General features: G+C 36.6%; 1 long non-coding RNA gene across 1 annotated transcript in view; it reads left to right on the forward strand.

The window, feature by feature from the left end:
• The first annotated feature begins 239 nt into the window (after window positions 1-239).
• The window catches only part of LOC108368045 (uncharacterized), a 12468-nt gene continuing 4115 nt past the window's right edge, over window positions 240-8592 (forward strand). The window contains exon 1 of the long non-coding RNA XR_001848325.1: window positions 240-450. This is a non-coding gene — a long non-coding RNA (uncharacterized LOC108368045). The remainder of the gene's footprint in view (window positions 451-8592) is intronic.

The following is an 8592-nucleotide window of genomic DNA, read 5'->3' on the forward strand; positions in this document are numbered from 1 at the left end:
ATGTTTGCGTGTATGCTTTTATATGTTTATGTAAGTAAAAAATTGCAGCTACCATTTTTAGCCACAACGACTTTTTTTAGCTCTTTTTTAGCCCTTTTTTTAAAGGAATTTGGCTACCAATAAAAATGATTCGCGGCAACACTGGTACTGATTAAATCAGCGCATCTGGCCACCCTACACTCAAGCCTGTAAAAATGCATGTTTTACCTACTTATCCTTATCGGGCTTACGCATTTCATAATATTATCATTTTAAGTAACCTTCTGCTTTACAGGGCAACCATCTCCCCTGACAAAGCATCAAACGGCAGAGGATGAGCCTTTTTTGCCTTACTGGAGTGCAATATTTTAAGAAACGGACACAGAGCTTTCCTCTTCTGCTAACTCTTCAGAAGAATCGGTGCCGCTGTATGGGACAAGTGCGCCTTTAGTTAAGCTCTGCAATAAGCAAGTATTTTAACACCATATACATGTATTATATTTGTATCGTTTTGATTAAAGGTCTTAATCTACCAAAAATGTATGTATTTACCTTTTTTTGTAAATGGTCCCTATTTGGAAGGAATAAGTTAATTGTAAAATCAATAATTTTTAAGTCAAGCTTTCTAAATATGAACGTAATCGGACCAAAAAGACTGGTTTACCAGACTCATGCGCCACCTATCGGCAAAATTTTTAGTGGAGTTATTCCTTTTCATGTAGTTAATATACGTTCTAAATATGAACCAAATCGGACTATAAATACTGCGCCGCCTATCGCCTTAAGTCATCCTTCTTATTGCATTGTCATCGGGTTCTGAGCCAACTGTGAAGTTTCAAGTCTCTAGGCCATCGGGAAGTTGATCGAAAATTTATTGCAAGATTCGCCCCTAGCAAACATACATACGTACGCAAGTGAAATAAAAGCTGGTAAAATAGAGGCACTTTAAAACTTTCACTCAATGTAACAATTCCCCTCTGCAATGAAAAATTTTTCACGGCGAAAAAGGCTTAACAGAGTACAATTAAGCCCTTAAAGCAAAATTGCTTTCGCTATAACTTTGTAACTGTACTTCGTTACAACTGGTGCATATGGTGTAAGTAATAGATTTCTCTCAAAAACGGAAAACCGAACATTTTGTCGCTTACGCCCTTTTGGCGGTTAGGGCTCGATATATCGGGTGGTTGATATCGACCACGAAGTCCTCAACGGCAAAGAAGCGCACGCCAAATGCAAGCAATTCATAGCATCAAGTTCTTTCAGAAAGTGATTATCTCAAAGCTTTTCTTTAAAATATTAAGTAGCGTAAGCGGGGCGCAGGTGTATTTACGATCAACAACATGAAACCATGGTGTGCCCACACTCTAGTGGATGACGACTACGATACTGAGGAATGACCGAGCTGTCATCTAGAGATGGCAAGCTTGGTAAATGAGCGACAGCGTGGCAAGCCTAACGAGCGGAGGGTGGCACAATAATCAAGTAGCGAAAGCCGAACCGCACGGATGTATAATAGCCCAGTTATGCATACTTGCACTGCTATACCATTTTTACGTAAAAATCAAAACCCAACAGAATTCTACATGTTAAGTGCTATGCGTTGGGTAACTGCTTACACGCAAAGTCCGTTTAACAGATTCTTATGTGACAACTCTCATGCTAAGCTAAGTATGCATAACTGGGCTATAAGAATCGGTCCGGTTCCGCACAACTTGGTTTTTCTGCAGTCACTCTCTTCATCGCTCCACTACATTCCTGTCTTTAGTTTTATTCAGATGAGGCGTGGGTTACACAGTGCGGCGCCGCGCCATTGCGCTGATACCGAGAGGTGAGTTTCGGACGCTGATACCGATTTTCAAAACTCTGTAAAGCAATGGCGCCAGCAACACCGGAATACTGATAACACCGGGTGTCGCAAGAACCAGCAAAGAACACACAAAAGAGAAATATCTATATACTATATAAAAATTAATGTTTGTCTGTATGTCCTTTATAGGCGTCAAAAGTACCCAACCGATTTTCATGAAATTTTTACGGTAGGTGCATATAATCACTGGGAGTGTTATAGAACAAAACTAATGTCGATAGGTGGCGCTGAAGTCGAGATATTTCTAAAATCCGTATTTACGGTCCGATTTGCTTAAAATTCGGTACGCAGGTAGCTTTTTAGCATATATTAGCATATATGATTTATTTTTCCGAGAAGGGGACCAGGTACCGATCTATTCGAAAAAATCGTATTTACGGTCCGATTTGCTTAAAATTCGGTACGTAGGTAGCTTTTTAGCACATATTAGCATACATGATTTATTTTTTCTGATAAGTGGACCAGGGACCGATCTATTGAAAAAATCGTATTTACGGTCCGATTTGCTTAAAATTCGGTAAGTAGATAGCTTTTTAGCACATATTAGCATACATGATCCATTTTTTCTGAGAAGTGGACCAGGGACCGGTCTATTCGAAGAAATCGAATTTATGGTCCGATTTGCTTAAAATTCGGTAAGTAGATAGCTTTTTAGCACATATTAGCATACATGATCCATTTTTTCTGAGAAGTGGACCAGGGACCGGTCTATTCGAAGAAATCGAATTTATGGTCCGATTTGCTTAAAATTCGGTAGTTAGGTAGCTTTTTACCTGGATAAGCTTATAGATTCCTGTTTTCCAGTTTTCATGCAATTTCGAATATAAATAGCTTTGAGCAACCACCATATCAAGGGGCGAATTCGTCACTAAGCAAGATATTTTTGCGCCAATCAGAAACAACGGATACTGTCAAAATATAATTATAATATATAATTTATCTCAACTAATATATATTTTGAAAGCCGCTTTTTAGTTTTCGCAAGGCTCGAGAGCGGCTGAACCGATTTTTTTGAAACTGCCACCTGCCGCACGTGCCCCAAGGATGGTTTTAGGCTAAAAAAAATCAATATGTAAAGGGGGCGTGGCACCTCCCATACCAACCGAATTTCTCATGCTACATATCTCTGAAAGTGTGCATGGTAGAGTTCTGGAACTTGGTATGGAGATATAGGAAATCAATCGCATACCCTTGGAGAAAAATGTAAGCTGTTGTAAAAAGGGGTGTGGCATCTCCCATACAAACCAAATTTTTCATACTACGTGTCTCTGGAAATGTTCATGGTAGAGTTCTGGAACTTGGTATGGAGATATACGAAATCAATCGCATACTCATGAAGAAAGAGGGCAGCTCTTGGAAAGGGGGGCGTGGCTCCTCCCATATAAATCGAATTTTTATACTGCATATCTCTGAAAGTATTCATGGTACAGTACTGGAACTTCGTATGGAGATATGTATATAGTTGAAATCAAGCCCATACTCATGGAGAAAATTTGGGCTATTTGAAAAGGGGTGTGAGGCCTACAAACCTACCGACCTTTAGCTATCTTTGAATGAATTTTTTTATTCTTCTGTAGGTGTGTTTGTGAGTGAAATCCTCCTAAATGGTTGTACGGATTTTAACGAAACTTTTTGTGTATTTGAGTGGGTCTCTTTATGGTTTAGTTTCACAATTTAATCCGACAGTTGGCGCTTTAGTTGAGTTATTACTAAAAATCTTATTTATGATCCGATTTGGCTAATGTTTTAACTATGTATGCAATACTATTGCAAAAACGTGCTGCCAAGTGGTGCTGAAGTCAAGTTATTACTAAAAATAGCCAAGTGAGAAAAGGGCCGTGAAGGTCAGATTAAATCGAGCTGTTGCACCGTTGAGTATATCGAACGCTCCTGCGTTGCGATTGGCCCAATAGATGTGATTTTCCAATATTATTATTCAAAATTTTAAGGTATTTCGTGTGAAATAAGTAGATGTATATTGCATTTCTGTAGCACAATGATCCGCACCCATTTTGAAATTGCCACCAACTATACTGTAAAGCTTCTAGGACATTCACTATAGAACCGGGTCATTGTTGCCGCCAGGGAGTGAAGAGGAAAAAATGTATTTCGCTTTGCGAATAACCGTGCTATGAAATGCCGCACAACTGGAGAATTTCAAGAACTTCTTCACGGATATAACACTTTCCTTAGGTTATTTAAAGCGGCAAATGACCACCAAACCATATTCTTAGCAGACGAATGTGCCAATGAAAATCGTAAACGTGAATTGTTGGTGAAAATGTTGGACCAAAAAGTTTCAATAAAATATATAATAATTTTGGGCGGGACGAAGTTCGCCGGGTCTGCTAGTCACTTATAAAATGTGCAGCACAAGGCGAATTTATACAAGTTGGTGTTGCTAGAATTCGCCCAAGTCCTTCTGAATGTGAAAATGATGTGTTTGTTGTATTTTTGGGTACTTCTTGCCGTCATTGTGCGTATAATTTGTTGTATTTTTTTTTTGCTCAACCGTACTACCTTGTATAAATTCGCATTGGCGCAGAAATAAGCAAAATGAAATGCGCTTTAGCCTGAAGAGGCGCAATTGTGTCAACACATTTTTCTGATTCCGGCAGTGGCGCTGGAGTTAGTGTGTCAGCTCCAAAAAATTTGCGCCGTTACCCAGGCCCATCTGAATTTCAGATACCACAAATGTATGTTTCCTTCAAAAATACTAAAGTACTACAAAAAGTGTACACTACTTGCAAATGCTTTTTACGCGCGGTAGTTGCAAAAGTCAAAGTAAATACTCTACGCGTCTTGCTGTTGATCGGGAGTTTACTTATACTATATTCACGTGGAACCATAAACTCGAGTTTAACGTTTTGAGTTTATGAACAACTGTCAAGTGTTCGCATTGGGGTGTTTAAGAAACTCAGAGTGTAATTTGACATTTATTTGTTTACTTTTTCTTATTCACATTTAGCCTGTTCCCGTACTCCAGGGTGTAGACAGAAATAGTCCGAAGTAGCCGCTTTGTAGAATACCAGCCATTTAGCAAAAAAAAAGCAAAAAAAAAATGTGACTCGATGGAACTTCTCATGCTGATTTCAACCATGACAAGATTATTTGGCACATATAAAAACCAAATCCAATAAAAGAGGGTAAAGTTGAACTTTTATATTTTTTATATTTATAATATCTGGGAAAGTATTTGACCGATCATAAAAGTATTGATGCTATCTTAAAGATAATTTAAATACCTTTTACGCGGTGTATACAGTATAACCCTTTTTAAAAAAAATTTGAAATAAACGCCGTTTAAAAAATATATATATTTTTTAATTATAATGTATTTCTGGCTTAAAAATATTAAAAAGGAGAAAGTTTTGTACACCAAGTGAACGACCCCTAATTACCTTTATTTTGACGTCATTCGTTTTTTAACCCTTCGGAGGGCGCGCTTTGAAAGTTAAACGAGGGGGAGCGTCGCGGCAATTTAACCACAAGGTCCATTTCAAAGGTTGACTGCAGTTTTTTTATTTATGTCGAAAAATCATTTAAATAAAACATTGAATAATTTGTGTTTATACCGAAACATATTATAAGCATTTATTTTTTAAATTTTTATCCGTCATCATTAACAGTGGTTTTGGTACATTCTACACATTGTGAAATATGCTTGCAATGTTTTTTGCAAACATTGTGTTACAATTAATACAACAAATTTTTGTTTTATTATTCTTGGTACATATTCCTGGTTCGCTTCTATATAAGTTTAAAAACATCCTTTTTTCTGTAAAACCTAAGAAAATGACATGATAGTTACCATTAGCGCACACAAGGGGTGGGTTTTGGGGTTCAAACCCCCCCTAAAGCTAATAACCTCAAATACAATCTGATCTTAAAGCTAAGAATCCAGCTCTCGAGGAAATTATAAGAAATATTTATTATAATTTCTGTTGCTTGAAAAAGCGCTTTGCTTTTGCTGTAAATTTTCATGAGGGAATAAATATACGAGCATTTTTTTTCTTGAGAGCTGCAAACTGATTTAAGAAATTTTGGTAGAAGAAAATTTCTTTTCCATTTCTCGTCCGTCGTTTTATATGAATTTATCGTTTTTCTTGAGAGTTCAGTTAATTTTTTCGGTATTTGAAATATTAAAAAAATTTAGCAATCGTGAAAAATCACCATCTCTATCGAAAACCAGAAATCGAAAAAATGAACATAGAAGTGCAAAAATTCATGGAATCAATAAATTTATTTTTACTGACTTTTTAAAATTTTTTATTAGGTACTTTTGAAAGTTGAGCGCATCTTGAGTTTATAGAACTTTTTATTAAACAAGTAGTTTTTAAGGAAAGAACACAACCGACTTCAATTCTCATATTCAAATTTAGGGGTACCGTTAATTTCTTCATGATCCAATCATCGGATCTCTAAAACAAATTACGGGACGAACCTTGAGGTATTATCTTTCTAATAAAGAAAGGATTATTGAAAACGGTTCACGTGGTCCAAAGTTATGTATTCCGGCGAGATGATAACCTCCCTTTTTTTTGAAGTCGGTTAAAAGCGTTTGAGTTCTGTTAATCTGTAAATAAAGTGCAGTTTATGAATTTAAAACGTTTATTTATTTATTACGTACTGTACATAAAGCTTGCATAAATGTATTTTAAAGAGGGTATTACCTGAAGCAAATTTTCAGTATTTTCCGGTGATATATTTTCAGAAATATAAAACCCCCCTAAAATATATTCCTGGGTGCGCCCCTGATAGTTACAATAATGTGTACGCAAAGTATAATTTTAAAATTACACATAACAAAATACTTTCCAAATAACAATTTTGATTTAGACCCTTATCACAAACTCACTTTTCCAACTATTTAAAAAAAAAATTTTGCGAGTTACATTCAAATTTGTTTGGTACACGGAAGGGCGCGACGCGGCAATTCAGCCACATATAGGAGACACCAACTTTCAAATACACAAATATTAACAGAACGATATAACGCAGCAAGCAACAGCTAATTGTGAACCATTCTGCATCTCAAAACCTACAAAGCCACTAAGTGGCAGTAGCCGGCAAATACAATTAGTATTTAAAAACCACTAATTAAATTTTTTGCGGCTAATTTGCCGTGGCGCGCCCTCCGAAGGGTTAATAGGTTATGTTTGTTCTGAAGATATTAATATTAACAAAAAATCAAAATTTAACTTTAACCATTGATATATTCTTTATGTTTTTCTTCCGCCAGATAATTTTGGTAGGGTTGCAATTAGTACAAAAAGTTGTATTGAGCCACATTTTTCATTTTTGCATAGTTAGATTGTTGATATTCTAGACTTATGTGCACGGAACGACCTCGGACTATTTCTGATTAAATCCTGCAGTACGGGGACAAGCTAACTGTCGGCATTTTGGTTGCAGGTTTGGATTATCAAAGACACAAACAAAATTCAGTCAGAAAAAGCGTTGCATTCCCATAAACTCCAAATAAAAGTGATGTTTAAGGAGATTTTAACGAAAATTGTTTATATGGTAAACTCCGAGTTTAAGAGCAGAGTTTAGCGTTAAACTCCAAAATGGCCCTTAAACTTGAGTGAATGGCTCAACGCGAACATAATATTACGCTTTCAGAAACTGGGTTATGCTTACTCACACTTGGCTGGAACGATGAGAGTCATGATTCAATAATACAAGGTTGGATAAATATTGATATTTGTGTCAATCGACTGCCTTGTAAGGTTGCATTTGAGAAGGAAAGAGAGAGCGGGTAACCATTTTATCCCCTTTTGTGATAAGGTAGTAGGAAAAGTAGTGTGGTAGTGCTGAAATGGGGGGTTTTTTTTTAATTCAATTAAATATATGAAGAGGATCCCACTGATATACACAATAGACAATGAATTCACTTTTTTATGGTAGTGGAAACAGGAGTTTGTTAAGTGTCGAGATCTAAAACTAATCAGCTACAGAATCAATTTCATCAGCTGATTGGATATGCTAAAGATAGTATTTCAATTATTGAGAGTGGAAATAATAGTTTTCTTTATAGTAAAAATCGAGTCCGATACGTCAAACGTGCTGGAATGACAGTTAAAATCTTGACATAAACCACGGAATGATTCGTTTTCTCGGAGGAATTACAACCAACTTTTTGGTAATGATGTCTGATGTGCGGGGCTCCGAATTATTCGGAGGAACTAAGTTAGACAGTGGAGCTTGAGATGTTGATGGCAACACTGTTAAATCAACGGTTTGACTATTTTTAGAAGTAGACCTGTCTTTTTAGGTGGACTAATAACATGCCCACCTTTATTTTCTCGGCTATCCTCAGAGTGTGGAGGGTTGTCGAGACAAGTGAAAGACCTAAACATTTTTTCGTAATGCTTAAATTTCTCAACAAGCGCCGACAGATCCTTCCCGATCTCAGAAAAACCATTTCTGGACTGCCTGAAGAATTTAAATAAATCAACATCGGTTGATTTACATTTTTGACAAGACCAACGAAGACCCTTACCCTCGTTAATAGCGTCTACTACTCTACCGCTCAAACCAGCACATTTTATATGGGCAATCCCATCGCAGAGCCAGCATGACACATAGGAGTCGCTTTTAACGTGGCTATTGGTGTAAATACACGACATGTTTAAAATTATATTTATTTTTAGGTTTTAGAAGCAAAAAAGCAAAAACGGTTTTGAAAACGATGTATTGATCAGTGAACCAATCAGCTGGTAAATATCAGTTGGAAAGCTATG

Source organism: Rhagoletis zephyria, unplaced genomic scaffold (assembly GCF_001687245.7).
Source record: "Rhagoletis zephyria isolate East Lansing unplaced genomic scaffold, Rhagoletis_zephyria_1.1 Rzeph_scaffold_02933, whole genome shotgun sequence".
Lineage (NCBI taxonomy): Eukaryota > Metazoa > Arthropoda > Insecta > Diptera > Tephritidae > Rhagoletis > Rhagoletis zephyria.